The sequence below is a fragment of the Oncorhynchus masou genome, chromosome 24 (genome assembly GCF_036934945.1).
Source record: "Oncorhynchus masou masou isolate Uvic2021 chromosome 24, UVic_Omas_1.1, whole genome shotgun sequence".
Taxonomy (NCBI): domain Eukaryota; kingdom Metazoa; phylum Chordata; class Actinopteri; order Salmoniformes; family Salmonidae; genus Oncorhynchus; species Oncorhynchus masou.
In genome coordinates this window covers 22,241,643-22,258,229 of record NC_088235.1, presented here as the reverse complement: position 1 = coordinate 22,258,229, position 16,587 = coordinate 22,241,643, and the positions used below count along the sequence as shown (strand labels likewise).

The following is a 16,587-nucleotide window of genomic DNA, read 5'->3' as shown; positions in this document are numbered from 1 at the left end:
AACCCCGACCAGTGTGACTGACCCAAACTTAGGGAAAGCTTTGACTCTGTAGAGACTGTAGTGAGTGTAGCCTTGCTACTGAGAGATGCATATTTTACTTGCTTTGGCAATGTAATCATATGTTTCCCATGCCAAAAAGCCCTTGAATTGAATAGACAGAAAGAGATTTGGCTGCAGAAGATTAGCTTGCTATGAAATCTAATTTTCAGGCCCCATTCCCTCCAATCCAACCCCACCTATCCTGGCTCCTGTCACCAACAACACAAAGTCAAGCAGCAACCTCAGTGAAGACGACACAGTTTTTAACTGGCCCAGTATATAGAAATGAATCATTGTGTATGATGTACAACACACACAGCAGCATATAGGAGAGGGTTAATACAACTAGGTTAAATTAAGAGGATGAGAGTGGTGCCTGCCCGCTAATGGTGAATGTGGATAATGTGTTTCACACTCACTCACTTCAGACACTTAAGACAAAAATACTGTGGCAGCATTTCTATATTTATTCATTTTCACATAAAAAAAGCAGACGACCGACCACAGCTCATATCTGCCATTCCTGGCATCCCAGTCCAGATATTAGGGAAGGATTGAGTAATTCTTAGTGGGTCTTGACCTGGCATCCCAACCCAGCTATTAGGTAAGGTTGGAGTGATTCTTACTGTGTATTGACCTGGCATCCCAGCCCAGCTATTAGATAAGGCTGGAGTGATTCTTAGTGGGTCTTGACCTGGCATCCCAGCCCAGCCCAGCTATTAGGTAAGGCTGGAGTGATTCTTAGTGGGTCTTGACCTGGCATCCCAGCCCAGCCCAGCTATTAGGTAAGGCTGGAGTGATTCTTAGTGGGTCTTGACCTGGCATCCCAGCCCAGCCCAGCTATTAGGTAAGGCTGGGGTGATTCTACTGTGTATTGACCTGGCATCCCAGCCCAGCCCAGCTATTAGGTAAGGCTGGAGTGATTCTTAGTGGGTCTTGACCTGGCATCCCAGCCCAGCCCAGCTATTAGGTAAGGCTGGAGTGATTCTTAGTGGGTCTTGACCTGGCATCCCAGCCCAGCCCAGCTATTAGGTAAGGCTGGGGTGATTCTACTGTGTATTGACCTGGCATCCCAGCCCAGCCCAGCTATTAGGTAAGGCTGGGGTGATTCTACTGTGTATTGACCTGGCATCCCAGCCCAGCTATTAGGTAAGGCTGGAGTGATTATTAGTGGGCCTTGACCTGGGAGGGCTGTGGTTGATCATTTATGGATTTTGTTGACCCGCATCAGTGATCATTGACGTAAGCATCCCACCACAGTGACCATCATGTAACTGGTTGTTTTGAATATCCTCACACGACATTCCAACACGAATGAGTGACATTAGGTGGTTGGTTAATCAGATAGACAGCTTGGCCTATGGGAGTTCTGCTGTGTTGCATGTACCTGTGAGCTTCTTGGTGGGCTGCAGCCGGACGCTGATGGTTTGGTGTGTGAGCAGCGGGGAGGAGGGCAGGGAGCGTGACACGCCCTCCATGATGCGGATGTGCTGCATGCTGTCGGTCATAGACAGAGGGGGCAGAGAGTAGTCACCCTCAAAGGCACAGTCACTGTCTATACTGCCACCTGCAGGAGGAAGCAGAACCGTCAGCATAATAATCATGTATTCTAAGCATATATTTCATAATTTACAACTTATTTGAGTATAGTTATGGATAGTCATGGATGTTTAAGAACAGTTATTAGTGCGTTTGTTGTGCATTATATTACATTCTGCATAACGTATAAGGCATTATACGTGTGCTTCTAGTGGCATTGTGAACAGGGTATTGATATGAAGTACTTTCTTCACTACATGTAGGATTCCTTACAGTGTTCAGTGTAAATTAAAATGACTGCGGAACCAAGAGCCATGGAGTGACCCATGTTGTGATGTTGCTGTGGTATTGGCTGGGATCTGCCTGGCCTGACCCAATAGAGACCACAGCTCTGAAGGCAGGCATGAAATGATGCCTCCCTGTTTCTCTCAATAACAATACCAGAAAGCCAACATCTCTCATATACTGAACAACGTTACAAATGCAACTTACAAAGTGTTGGTCACATGCTTCATGAGCTGAATGATCCCAGAAATGTTCCATTAAGCACAAAAAGCTTATTTAAGACAGCATTTCTCCTTTGCCAAGATAATTATTTCACCTTTGAACAGCATGAACATTACACAGGTTCACCTTGTGCTGGGGACAATAAGAGGCCACTCGAAAATGTGCAGTTTTGTCACGCAAGACAATGCAACAGATGTCTCAAGTTTTGAAGGAGCGTGCAATTGGACTACTGACTACATGATTGTCCACAACTGCAGACCACATGTAAACACGCCAGTCCAGGACCTCCACATCTGGCTTCTTCACCTGCGGGATCATCTGAAACCAGCCACCAGACAGCTGATGAAACTGTGGGTTTGCAAAACCGAGTAATTTCTTAACAAACTTTCAGAAACCGTCTCAGGGAAGCGCACAATGGTCTTGACTTGACTACAGTTTGGCGTCGTAACCAACTTCAGTGTGCAAATGCTCAACTTCGATGGTCACTGGCACGCTGGATAAGTGTGGGCGAGCAGTTTGCTGATGTCAACATTGTGACAGAGTGACCCATGGTGGCGGTGGGGTTATGGTATGGGCAGGCATAAGCTACGTACAATGAACACAAATGCCTTTAATAATCGATGGCAATTTGAATGCACAGAGATACTGTGATGAAATCATGAGGCCCATTGTCGTGCCATTCATCTGCCTCCATCACCACATGTGTCAGCATGATAATCCGTGGCCCCATGTCACAAGGATCTGTACACAATTCCTGGAAGCTGAAAACGTCCCTGTTCTTCCATGGCCTACATACTCACCAGACATGCCACCCATTGTCGGTGTTTGGGAAGCACTGGAAGCACTGGATCGACATGTACGACAGTGTTCCAGCTCTCGACAATATCCGCCATCGATAAGAGACATTACTGTGCAGCCGTATTCATTGACCTGGCCAAGGCTTTCGACACTGTCAATCACCACATTCTTATCGGCAGACTCGGCAGGCTTGGTTTCTCAAATGAATGCCTTGCAAGGTTCACCAACTGCTTCTCTGATAGAGTTCAGTGTGTCAAATCGGAGGGCCTGTTGTTCGGACCTCTGGCAGTCTCTATGGGGGTGCCGCAGGACTCAATTCTCGGTCCGACTCTCTTGTCTGTATACATCAATGATGTCGCTCTGGCTGCTGGTGATTCTCTGATCCACCTCTACGCAGACGACACCATTCTTTGGACACTTCGTTAACTAACCTCCAGATGAGCTTCAATGCCATACAACTCTCCTTCTGTGGCCTCCAACTGCTCTTAAATGCAAGTAAAAATAAATGCATCCTCTTCAACCAATCGCTGCCGCACCTGCCCGCCAGTCCAGCATCACTCCTCTGGACTAGAGGTCTACCGATTATGATTGTTCAACGCCGATACCGATACCGATTATTGGAGGTCAAAAAATGCCGATACCGATTAATCTGACAATTTTTTTTTAATGTATTTGTAATAATGACAATTACAACAATACTGAAGGAACACTTACTTTAACTTAACATAATACATCAATAAAATCAATTTAGCCTCAAATAAATAATGAAACATGTTCAATTTGGCTAAAATAATGCAAAAATAAAGTGTTGGAGAAGAAAGTAAAAGTGTAAAATGTACCATGTAAGAAAGCTAATGTTTAAGTTCCTTGCTCAGAACATGAGAACATATGAAAGCTGGTGGTTCCTTTTAACATGAGTCTTCAATATTCCCAGGTAAGACATTTTAGGTTGTAGTTATTATAGGAATTATAGGACTAGTTCTTTCTATACCATTTGTATTTCATATACCTTTGACTATTGGATGTTCTTACATGGCACTTTAGTATTGCCAGTGTAACAGTATAGCTTCCGTCCCTCGCCTCGCTCCAACCTGGGCTCGAACCAGGAACACATCGACAACAGCCACCCTCGAAACAGCGTTACCCATGCAGAGCAGGGGGAATAACTACTCCAAGTCTCAGAGTGAGTGACGTTTGAAACGCTATTAGCACGCACCCCGCTAACTAGCTAGCCATATCACATCGGATACTCCAGCCTAATCTCGGGAGTTGATAGGCTTGAAGTCATAAACAGCGCAATGCTTGAAGCACAACGAAGAGCTGCTGGCAAGATGGACGATAGTGCTGTTTGAATTAATGCTTACGAGCCTGCTGGTGCCTACCATTGCTCAGTCAGACTGCTCTTTCAAATCATAGACTTCATTATAACATAACACACAGAAATACGAGCCTTAGGTCATTAATATGGTCGAATCCGGAAACAAGATGTTTATTCTTTCAGTGAAATACGGAACCGTTCCGTATTTTATCTAATGGGTGGCATCCATAAGTCTAAATATTCATGTTACATTGCACAACCTTCAATGTTATGGCATGATTACGTAAAAGTCTGTCAAATTAGGCGGCCAAAACTGTTGCATATACCCTGACTCTGCGTGCAAGAACGCAAGTGAAGACACACAATTTCAACTGGTTAATATTGCCTGCTAACCTGGATTTCTTTTAGCTAAATATGCAGGTTTAAAAATATATACTTCTGTGTATTGATTTTAAGAAAGGCATTGATGTTTATGGTTAGGTACACATTGGAGAAAGGACAGTTCTTTTTCGCCAATACGCACCGCATCGATTATATGCAACGCAGGACACGCTAGATAAACTAGTAATATCATCAACCATGTGTAGTTAACTTCTTGGATATAGGGCGCGCTATTTTAATTTTTGGATGAAAAACGTTCCCGTTTTAAACAAGATATTTTGCACGAAAGGATGCTTGACGATGCATATAATTGACAGCTTCGGAAAGAAAACACACATTTCCAAAACTGCAAAGCACTGCAAAACTGCCACAGAACTGATGTTACAGAAAAAAAACAGATAAAAATCCAATCAGGAAGTGACGCATTTTTTGAAACCGCCTCATGCCAATGACTCCTTATATGGCTGTGGAGGAGCTAGGAGTCAGCTTACCTTTTCCACATTTTCCCCAAGGTGTCTGCAGCATTGTGACGTATTTGTAGGCATATCATTGGAAGATTGACCATAAGACACTACATCTACCAGGTGGTCGCTTGGTGTCCTCCGTCGCAATTATTGCGTAATCTCCAGCTGCAGTATTTTTCCGTTTGCCTCGGATGAGAAACCGACTGCCAGGAATGATTTTTCATCGAATAGAATTGTGAAAAACACCTTGAGGATTGATTCTAAACAACGTTTGCCATGTTTCTGTCGATATTATGGAGCTAATTTGGAAAAAAGTTTGGCGTTGTGTTTGACTGCATTTTCGTTTTTTTTCTTAGCCAAACATTATGAACAAAACGGAACTATTTCTCTTACACAAATAATATTTTGGGAAAAAATGAATATTTGCTACCTAACTGAGAGTCTCGTCATTGAAGTTCTTCAAAGGTAAATTATTTTATTTGAATGCTTCTTGAATGCTTCTTGTTTTTGTGAAAATGTTGCCTGCTGAATGCTAGGCTTAATGCTATGCTAGGCTATCAATACTCTTACACAAATGCTTGTGGAGCTTTGGTTAAAGCATATTTTGAAAATCTGAGATGACCGTGTTGTTAACAAAAGGCTAAGCTTGTGTTTCAATATATTTATTTCATTTCATTTGCGATTTTCATGAATAGGAATGAGCTTGAGGCTATGATTACGCTCCTGGATACGGGATTGCTCAACGCTAGAGGTTAATTAGTGATTATGATTGATTGATTGATTGTTTTTTCTAAGATTTTTATACGTTTTTTATAAGTTTAATGCTCGCTAGCAACTTACCTTGGCTTACTGCATTCGCGTAACAGACAGGCTCCTCGTGGAATGCAATGAGAGGCAGGTGGTTAGAGCGTTGGACAAGTTAACTGTAAGGTTGCAAGATTGAATCCCCGAGCTGACAAGGTAAAAATCGTTCTGCCCCTGAACAAGGCAGTTAACCCACCGTTCCTAGGCCGTCATTGAAAATAAGAATGTGTTCTTAACTGACTTGCCTAGTTAAAGATTAAATAAAGGTGTAAAAAATAAATATATAAATAAAATCGGCCAAATCGGTGTCCAAAAATACCGATTTCCGATTGTTATGAAAACTAGAAATCGGCCCTAATTAATCGGTCATTCCGATTAATCGGTCAACCTCTACTCTGGACGGTTTGGACTTAGAATATGGACAACTACAAATACCTAGGTGTCTCTCTAGACTGTAAACTCTCCTTCCAGACTCACATTAAGCATCTCCCTTCCAAAATAAAATTTAAAATTGGCTTCCTATTTCACAACAAAGCATCCTTCACTCATGCTGCCAAACATACCCTCGTAAAACTGACCATCCTACCAATCCTCGACTGTGAGCAGCTCACAGATCATTGCACCTGTACATAGCCATCTGTAAATAGCCCATCCAACTACCTCATCCCCATACTGTATTTATTTATTCATCTTGCTCCTTTGAACCCCAGTATCTCTACTTGCACATTCATCTTCTGCACATCTATCACTCCAGTGTTTAATTGGAAAATTGTAATTACTTCGCCACCATGGCCTATTTATTGCCTTACCTCCCTTATCCTACCTCATTTGCACACACTATATATAGACTTTTTTCTTCTGTATTATTGACTGCATGTTTGTTTATTCCATGTGCAACTCTGTGCTGTTGTATGTGTCGAACTGCTTTGCCTTATCTTGGCCAGGTCGCAGTTGTAAATGAGAACACTGAAAAAAATATATATATATAAAAAATATATAAATATATATATGAAAAAATATATATATATATCCAGCAACTTCACACAGCTATTGAAAAGGAGTGGGACAACATTCCACAGGCCACAATCAACAGCCTGATCAACTCTATGGGAAGGAGATGTGTCACGCTGCATGAGGCAACTTGTGGTAACTCCAGACACTGACTGGTTTCCTGATCCAAACACTTACCTTTTTTAAGGTATCTCTGACCAACAGATGCATATCTGTATTACCAGTCATGTGAAATACATAGATTATGGCCTAATGAATTCATTTCAATTGACTGATTCCCTCATATGAACTGTAACTCATTAAATTCTTTGAAATGGTTGAATGTTACATTTATATTTTTGTTCAATGTATAACAGGGGTACCCAACCAATCAATTGCAGTCTACTGGTAGACCGCGGAGTGCTTGCCAGTCGATCGTGAGATGATTATACATCTACCAAAACTCAGCCACACAAATCGATGCCTATAATCTCTTTCTGCTTTAAAGTTCAACAGTCCTCCATTCACAGCAATGTCTGAAAAGAGATGTGATTTACATAAAATATGACCAGTCCCTGCCCACTTATTGACATATGCCTAGTTAGCACGGTCAGATGCCGCCCGCCAACTCCAGGTCGATGTCACGGTGATGCCAGGCAGGTAGCTAGCTAGCTAACCTTGTAGCCAGATTCATTACTAAATTGTGTGGTCGACAGCAGCAATAATGAGAGAAGGGGAGGATACAAAAAAACAGAAAACATATCATTTCCACAAGAAATAGGAAGATTATTTTTTCATCATGTCAAACTCACTATGTGTGTGCCTCATCTGCCATAATAGCACCGCTATCCCAAATAAAGGTAACATAGAACAAAATGGTAATACCACAAACAAAACCCAGGAAAGAGATTATCCAGCAAAAACTGAATTACGAAGAAGAAAGGTACAAGAACTAAAAAATCTACTGGCAGCGAAGCAGTCAATTTTCACAAGGCCTGTGACCAAAGGGAAGGCGGCAACCATAGCATCTAATCGTGTGAGTCGCGTTCTTGCTAAGCATAAAACGTTGTTCAAAGATGGGGAGATGATTAAGGAAGCATTTATTGAGGCTGCAGACTCGCTGTTTGGGGATTTTAAGAATAAGACTGAAATTATGACTGCCAATGGCATTCAGTTGTCCAGCAATATGGTGACAAGAGAAAGTGAGGGAATAGCAGAGAACATCAAGGATCAACTGAAGAAGGATATTGACAACTGCGAGTGTTATTCCCTCTAGTTGGTCGAGTCCACAGATATGGTCGACTGATGGCAGCCCATTCTTGCATAATCAATGCTTGGAGTTGGTCAGAATTTGTGAGTTTTTGTTTGTCCACCCACCTCTTGAGGATTGACCACAAGTTATTATTTCCCGGACTTTCTTAGTTATCACTGCGTAATTCATCAGCAAGTTTTGTTCGGAAGATGTTAAACATGAAAGAGGTGATGGATGTTGCGATGAAGATTGTGTGTTCTATTCGAGCAAAAAGCTTACAGCGGAAACTATTTCACGCTCACTTAGAAGAGACTGAAGTGGAGCACACAGACCTGTTACTGCACACGGATGTGAGGTGGCCAAGCCGAGGTACATTTTTAGGGAGATTCAGTGAGTTGTTGCCTGAAATCAAGGAGTTTCTCAAGGTCTCCAAACATGCTGTGGCTCCTGGATGTATCTTTTCTCACTGACATAACTTACATGCTTAATGAACTGAATGTAGAGCTGCAAGGGAAAGGCAAACATGTCATCGACATGATCAGCTCTGTGAACACTTTTAAATGCAAAATACAAGTGCTCACAAGAAAACCGCAACGTAAGGACCTGCACTTCTTTCAACACATGCATTCAGAAATTGACAGTGCACATTACGTGGAGCAAGTCTAGAGCATCTTATCTGAGTTTGACAGTCGTTTCACTTTGCATCACTTGAGCCTATTGCCACTTATATGTGTTTTTCATTTGGCACAGACATAAATGTGGAAATCTTTGCCTCCAAAATGGGATCCCTTTTTCAGTTGGACACAACTGTAGCAGAAACTGAAATTCTCACCCTTCAAAATGACATTCAGGTGAAATCGCGGGCAACCACTGAGATAAGGAAGAGTTCTGGGAGCTACTCCTAGAGGATCCCAACATAAGAAGATCTCTCAACTTATCAGCCCTTTTTGGATCAACCTACCTGTGTGAGTCTGCATTTTCTCACATGAAAATAATAATGTCCAAGTACAGCTCTACAGTCATGGCCAAAAGTTTTGAGAATGACACAAATATTAATTTCCACAAAGTTTGCTGCTTCAGTGTCTTTAGATATTTTTGTCATATGTTACTATGGAATACTGAAGTATAATTACAAGCATTTCATAAGTGTCAAAGTCTATTATTGGCAATTACATGAAGTTGATGGAAAGAGTCAATATTTTCAGTGTTGTCCCTTCTTTTTCAAGACCTCTGCATTCCGCCCTGGCATGCTGTCAATTAACTTCTGGGCCACATCCTGACTGATGGCAGCCCATTCTTGCATAATCAATGCTTGGAGTTTGTCAGAATTTGTGGGTTTTTGTTTGTCCACCCACCTCTTGAGGATTGACCACAAGTTCTCAATGGGATTAAGGTATGGGGAGTTTCCTGGCCACGGACCCAAAATAAAAGATATGTAACTACAATAGAGATCAGCCATTATCCAAAGACAACCAAACCATAAGGGAGCTCAATTCCTGAAAGAACACAGGAGCAATCACTAAACCACAGCAACACCTCCCTCCAAATATCACAAGTTCTGTTTGCCAATTTTTTGAACATTTTTAATTCTCACATTTCCTAGCACACTAGCACTTCTGTATAACACTCTGTTCAGCCATTTTGTCCATACAGAACCACATCCAAGCCCAGTCCAGACAGCCCTGTCCCACCGGACAGACAGAGCTGTGAAGCCAACTGGCCAACACCTTCATGAAAAATCAGATAACATAGCAGACACCAGGAGCCATTAACAGACAGTCCCCAGTAGTCCCCATAGAGGGATGTGTGTGTGTGTGTGTGTGTGTGTGTGTGTGTGTGTGTGTGTGTGTGTGTGTGTGTGTGTGTGTGTGTGTGTGTGTGTGTGTGTGTGCGTGTGCGTGTGCGTGTGCGTGCGCGTGCGTGTGCGTGTGTGTGTGTGTGTGTGTGTGTGTGATGTAGAGAGAGACAGTCAGGGATTGCTTACACAATCACACTGTCACACACACACACACACACACACACACACACACACACACACACACACACACACACACACACACACACACACACACACACACACACACACACACACACACACACACACACACACACACACACACCATCTGACACCGTACCACCTTGCTCTGTGGTTTCAGCTCTGCCCGAGAGACTCCATCCATGTAATGTAGCAGCAACAGCGGCCACATCCCTCAGTCAGTCTGTCTGTCTGCATGGAGGGTGTGAATGAAGACCAGAGGGGAATTCAAGAGAAGCTGCCTGGAAGGGAACAATTTTGCTCTCTTCTCTCCTCAACAGCTTTACATGTCTGAGAGCCAAGAGAAGTTTAGTGTGAGCCAATGGTCTGGGGGAGGCTACATTGACGTGGTAAGTGGCTTACCTCTCAAAAAGCTGCCAAACAAAAGGGTAGGGTGTATTTGAATGCTACTTGTTGAACTGTTGAGACAGACAGGTATTTTTAACCCCACCCTGTGCAATTGGGTCCTGGACATTCTGACGGGCCACCCCCAGGTGGTGAAGGTAGGAAACAACATCCCCACTTTGCTGATATTCAACACTGGGTCCCTACAAGGGCACGTGCTCAGCCCCCTCCTGAACTCCCTGTTCTCCCATGAACCCATGGCTATGCACACCGCCAACTCAACAGTAGTGGGCTTGATTACCAACAATGACGAGACAGCCTACAGGGACGTGAGGGAACTCAGAGTGTGGTGTCAGGAAAACAACCTCTCACTAAGCGTCAACAAAACAAAGGAGATGATCGTGAACTTCAGGAAACAGCAATGGAAGCACCCTCCTATCCACGTCAACTGGACAGTAGTGGAGAAGGTGGAAAGTTTTAAGTTCCTCGGCGTACACATCACGGACGAACTGAAATTGTCCACCCATGCAGTCAGAGTGGTGAAGAAGGCGCAACATCAGGAGGCTAAAGGAGGCTGAAGAAATTGTCACCTAAAACTTTTACAGATGCACATTCGAGAGCATCCTGATGGGCTGTATCACCGCCTGGTACGGCAACTGCACTGCCCTCAACCGCAAGGCTCTCCAGAGGGAAGTAAGGTCTGCACAACACATCACCGGTGGCAAACTACCTGCCCTCCAGGACACCTACAGCACCCGATGTAACAGGAAAGCTGCTATCATCCAGAAGGCGAGGTCAGTACAGGTACATCAAAGCTGGGACTGAGAGACTGAAAAACAACTTTTATCTCAAGGCCATAAGACTGTTAAACAGCCATCACTATCATAGAGAGGCTGCTGGCAACATACAGACCCAAATCACTGGCCACTTTAATATATGGATTTAATAAAGGTATCACTAGTCACATCAAATAATGCCACTTTAATAATGTTTACATATCCGACATTACTCATCTAATATGTATATACTGTATTTCATACCATCTATTGCATCTTGCCTCTGCCATACGCCCTCGCTCATCCATATATTTATATGTACATATTCCGTTTTCCATTCCTTTACATTTGTGTGTATAAGGTAGTTGTTGTGAATTTGTTAGATTACTCTTTAGATATTACTGCAGTGTTGGAACTAGAAGCACAAGCATTTCGCTACACTCACATTAACATCTGCTAACTATGTACATGTGGCAAATAATATTTGATTAGATTTTTTATTGTTGACAGACACAATTGACTACCATTCTGTTTCTTTTCCTGCCCAGTGTATACTTCCAGGGAGAACAGACTCAAAATTACAAGAGCATAAACATTCATAGTGTTCTCTCTCTCCACAAAATTACAGGACAATAAACATTCACAGTGTACTCTCTCCACAAAATTACAGGAATATAAAAATTCATAGTGTTCTCTCTCTACAAAATTACAGGAAAATAAACATTCACAGTGTTCTCTCTCCACAAAATTACAGGAAAATAAACATTCATAGTGTACTCTCTCCACAAAATTACAGGAATATAAAAATGCATAGTGTTCTCTCTCCACAAAATTACAGGAAAATAAACATTCATAGTGTTCTCTCTCTACAAAATTACAGGAATATAAACATTCAGTGTTCTCTCTCCAAAAAATTACAGGACAATAAACATTCATAGTGTACTCTTTCCACAGAATTACAGGAATATAAAAATTCATAGTGTTCTCTCTGCACAAAATTACAGGAAAATAAACATTCATAGTGTTCTCTCTCCACAAAACTGCTACATCACTTCTTCTCCAGAAGTTATTAAATCCTCTGCTATGAAGACATATCAAATACATGCATTTAAACAGCCTCAAGCCCTCACTGTTGCTCCAGGGGAGAGAGAAGAGAGAGGGGCAGGAAAATAGTATGAGTATGATTCTAAAAATTCAGAAGGAAAAAATAAGAGATGGATATAAGAATAAGAATATGGGGAAATTGGGAAAGGGGATAAAGGAGAGGAGAGGAGAGACAGAGAGACAGAGAGACAGAGAGAGACAGACAGAGACAGAGAGACAGAGAGACAGAGAGAGAGAGACAGAGAGAGAGACAGAGAGAGAGACAGAGAGAGACAGAGAGGCAGAGACAGACAGAGACAGACAGACAGAGAGAGAAACAAAGAGAGACAAAGAGAGACAGAGAGAGAAAGAGAGAGAGAGAGACAGAGAGACAAGAACAGGGACAGAGAGACAGAGAGAGAGAAAGAAAGAGAGAGAGAGAAACAGAGACAGACAGAGACAGACAGAGAGACAGAGAGAGGCACACACACACAAACACCTATTGTACTAGAATTGACTTGTTCAATGGATAGGAATATTTATATATACAACAGAAAGAATGTTAGCTGTTATCCTGTTTATCTCACTCTTAACAGCTTATTAGTTAGTAGTTACTGCATTTCTGACTGCTATTGTTTCTTTTGGAACATGAAATCGCTATCAGTTAGCATGTGGATCATTTAGGGCCTAAACTCATTAACCTTTGGACTGAAGAGTTTAGCACTGGAGTTCAACAAAAATCTTGAAGATGTTGACGTCATCATTCTGCAGGAGACATGGTGTAAGGCTGACATTGTCACTCACTGTCCCACAGGCTACAGAGAGGTAATTGTGCCATCACAGAAACACAGCTCTGTCAATAGAGAAAGAGACTCTGGAGGATTGATAGTTTGGTCCAAATCCGAACTACAAAATCTAATTGATCCCCTCAAAATTGGTAAATAACACATTTGGTTAACCAGTTGGATATATATAGGGGGCGCTCTTTTAATTTTTGGATGAAAAACGTTCCCGTTTTAAACAAGATATTCTGTCACGAAAAGATGCTCGACTATGCATATAATTGACAGTATTGGAAAGAAAACACTCTGACGTTTCCAAAACTGTAAAGATATTGTCTGTGAGTGCCACAGAACTGATGTTACAGGCGAAACCCAGATAAAAATCCAATCAGGAAGTGCCGCCTTTTTTGAAACCGCCTCATGCCAATGACTCCTTATATGGCTGTGAATGAGCTTGGAGTCAGCTTATGTTTTCCACGTTTTCCCCAGGGTGTCTACAACATTGTGACATCTTTTTAGGCATTTCCATTGGAGAATGGCTGTAAGAGACCATATAGGGCGAGTGGTCGCATGGTGTCTCCGGAGAAAACCTTGCGTAAAATACTGAGGTAGCCATTTTTCCAATCGTTTCTTATGAGAAACCAACTGCCTCGACGGATATATTATTGAATACATATGTTAAAACACCTTGAGGATGGATCCTAAACAACGTTTGCCGTGTTTCTGTCGATATTATGGAGCAAATCTTGAAAAAAGTTTGGCATTATAGTTGTAGCATTTTTCGGTCGATTCCTCATCCAAGCATGAAGCGTGAAGAAACGGGACGTTTTTCGCCTACAAAAATATTATTTTTGGAAAAAATGTACATTTGCTATCTAACTGGGAGTCTCCTGAGTGAAAGCATCTGAAGTTCTTCAATGGTAAATTATTTAATTTGGTTGCTTTTCTTATTTTTGTGAAAATGTTGCCTGCTGCAAGTAGAGCCTAGCATAGCATTATGACATGATAAACTTACACAAATGCTTGTCTAGCGTTGGCTGTAACGCATATTTTGAAAATCTGTGATGACAGTGTTGTTAACAAAATGCTAAGCTTGTATTTGAATATATTTATTTCATTTCATTTGCGATTTTCATGAATAGGAAAAGTTGCGTTATGGTAATGCGATTGAGGCTATGATTACGCTCCCGGATATGGGATTGCTCGTCGCTAGAGGTTAAAACTGAAAAAAGAACTTGTACTGACAGAAAAAGATGTGTTCCTTTGCACAATATATATCTCCCCTCGTAATCCCCATATTACTCAGAGGAGATCTTCCCCACCCTTGAGGAAGAGACGTGCCATTTCCAGGCCCAGGGAAATGTGCTCATCTGTGGGGACACATATGCGTGCACAGGAACACTACCTGATCTAACGAGCACACGAGGGGACAACTTTATTACAGGCCATAGTGTTTCTAACTGTCTTAATCTCCCCCATAGAAACAACAGTGGCAGCACCATCAACAAAAATGGAAGGGATCTGTTGCAGCTCTGTAGAAGCCTGGATCTGTACTTAGTCAATGGTAGGTTACAGGGGGACTCTTTGGGGAGATGCACCTACTGCTCACTTCTTGGCCACAGCACAGTAGACTATATGATCACAGACATTAACCCCTTCTCTCTCAGCTCATTCACTGTCAAGGCACTAACACCTCTGTCTGATCACAGCCAAATTACATTGTTCCTCAAAAGAACAGACATGGAAACAATCACACATTCACAGCCCAGTAAGCTGTACAACATCAGAAATTCATACAGATGGGCCCAAAACAGCACAGAAGAATACCAGAAAGCAACCTGTAACCAAAATATCCAAACACTCTTAGATAACTTTCTGGATACCACATTCGCTCTCAGTAAAGAAGGCATCAACCTAGCAGTACAAAACATCAACTACATATTCAGGCAAACGGCAAAAGAAGCACAATTGAAATTGATAAAAAAAAAAAAAAAAAAAGATCACAGATGACAACTGGTTTGATGCAGATTGAAAAATTTGAAGGAAAAAACGTAGAACACTATCCAACCAAGAGCACAGAGACCCAAATAATGGTGATTTAAGCCTTCATTACTGTGAGACTTTGAAACTCTATAAACGTACACTCAGAAACAAAAATGCACAGTACAACAGCAAGCAGCTGACACTAATTAAGGAGTCCATAAACACAAACAACTTCTGGCAAAATTGGCAAAAAAATTGGCAAAAATATAAACAAGAGGAATTAGCGATACAAAATGGTGACAATTGGACAACCCATTTTAAAACACTCTACAACACCGTTCAAACTGACACAAACGCAGAACAACGCCAAATTCATGAGAAGTTGAAGGGATTAGAAAAGGCTATAAAAGGACAATCAAAAATCCATTGGACTCCCCAATTACTGACCAGGAGCTCTGTAAGAAACTTCAGGTTCTGAAATTTAAAAATGCATGCGGACCTGATGGCATCCTAAATGAGATGTGCAAACTCACTAGTGCAAAATTTCAATTGGCTATATTTAAACTGTTTAATTTGATCCTGCGTGTAGGTTATTTCCCTGACATCTGGAATCAAGGACTCATAACCCCAATCTTTAAATGACTTAAACGTAAATGTAAATGTTTAAAATCAGAGACCCTGATTGACCCTAAACTGAGGCATTTGTGTGAACAGTAACCTGGGGAAGGTTTTCTGTAGTATTATAAATGTAATAGTTCTAAACTTCCTTAATAAGCACAATGTCTTGAGTAAAAGCCAAATTGGATTTATACCAAAACATAGCATAACTGATCATATTTACACCCTACACACCCTGATAGATAAACATGTCCACCAAAATAATACCAAAATATACACTTGCTTTATCGACTTCCAAAAAGCATTTGACTCTATTTGGCGTACAGGACTGTTCTACAAAGTTATTGAAAGTGGTATAGGGGGTAAAACATATGACATAATTAAATCAATGTATACTGGCAATACGTGCACCCCAACACCCCATTGAAACCCTGCGTGCAGACTTCTGTGAGATTATCCTACATGTCCAGAGCAAAACTACAAACGATGCATGCAGGGTAGAATTAGGCTAATATCCACTAATAATACAACTCAAAAAAGAGCAATTAAGTTTTGGAAACATCTAAAATACAGTGATGCCAAGAGCTGAGCAAATAAAATAGTCCCCTCATCCAGTTGGTCCTGGGGCTGAGTTCACAAACCTGTTCTACTAACACAGAGAGACAGAGAGAGACAGAGACAGACAGAGAGTGAGTGAGAGAGAGAGAGTGACAGAGAGAGACATAGAGAGAGACAGGCCAAACCACGACCAACAACAAAGGACACTCTATGGAACAAAAAGCCTTCACTATATCATCCTGGAATATCCAAGGCCTGAGGTCATCTGCCTTTGGCCTAAAGAGCAGGAACCCGGAATTCACCAAAGAAATCTGT

The 16,587-nt window shown here is 41.8% G+C and overlaps 1 long non-coding RNA gene across 1 annotated transcript in view; it reads right to left on the bottom strand.

Annotated features, from left to right (window-relative positions):
• Positions 1 to 1,477: 1,477 nt before the first annotated feature.
• The window catches only part of LOC135511913 (uncharacterized), a 58,461-nt gene continuing 43,351 nt past the window's right edge, over positions 1,478 to 16,587 (bottom strand). The window contains exon 3 of the long non-coding RNA XR_010451333.1: positions 1,478 to 1,606. This is a non-coding gene — a long non-coding RNA (uncharacterized LOC135511913). The remainder of the gene's footprint in view (positions 1,607 to 16,587) is intronic.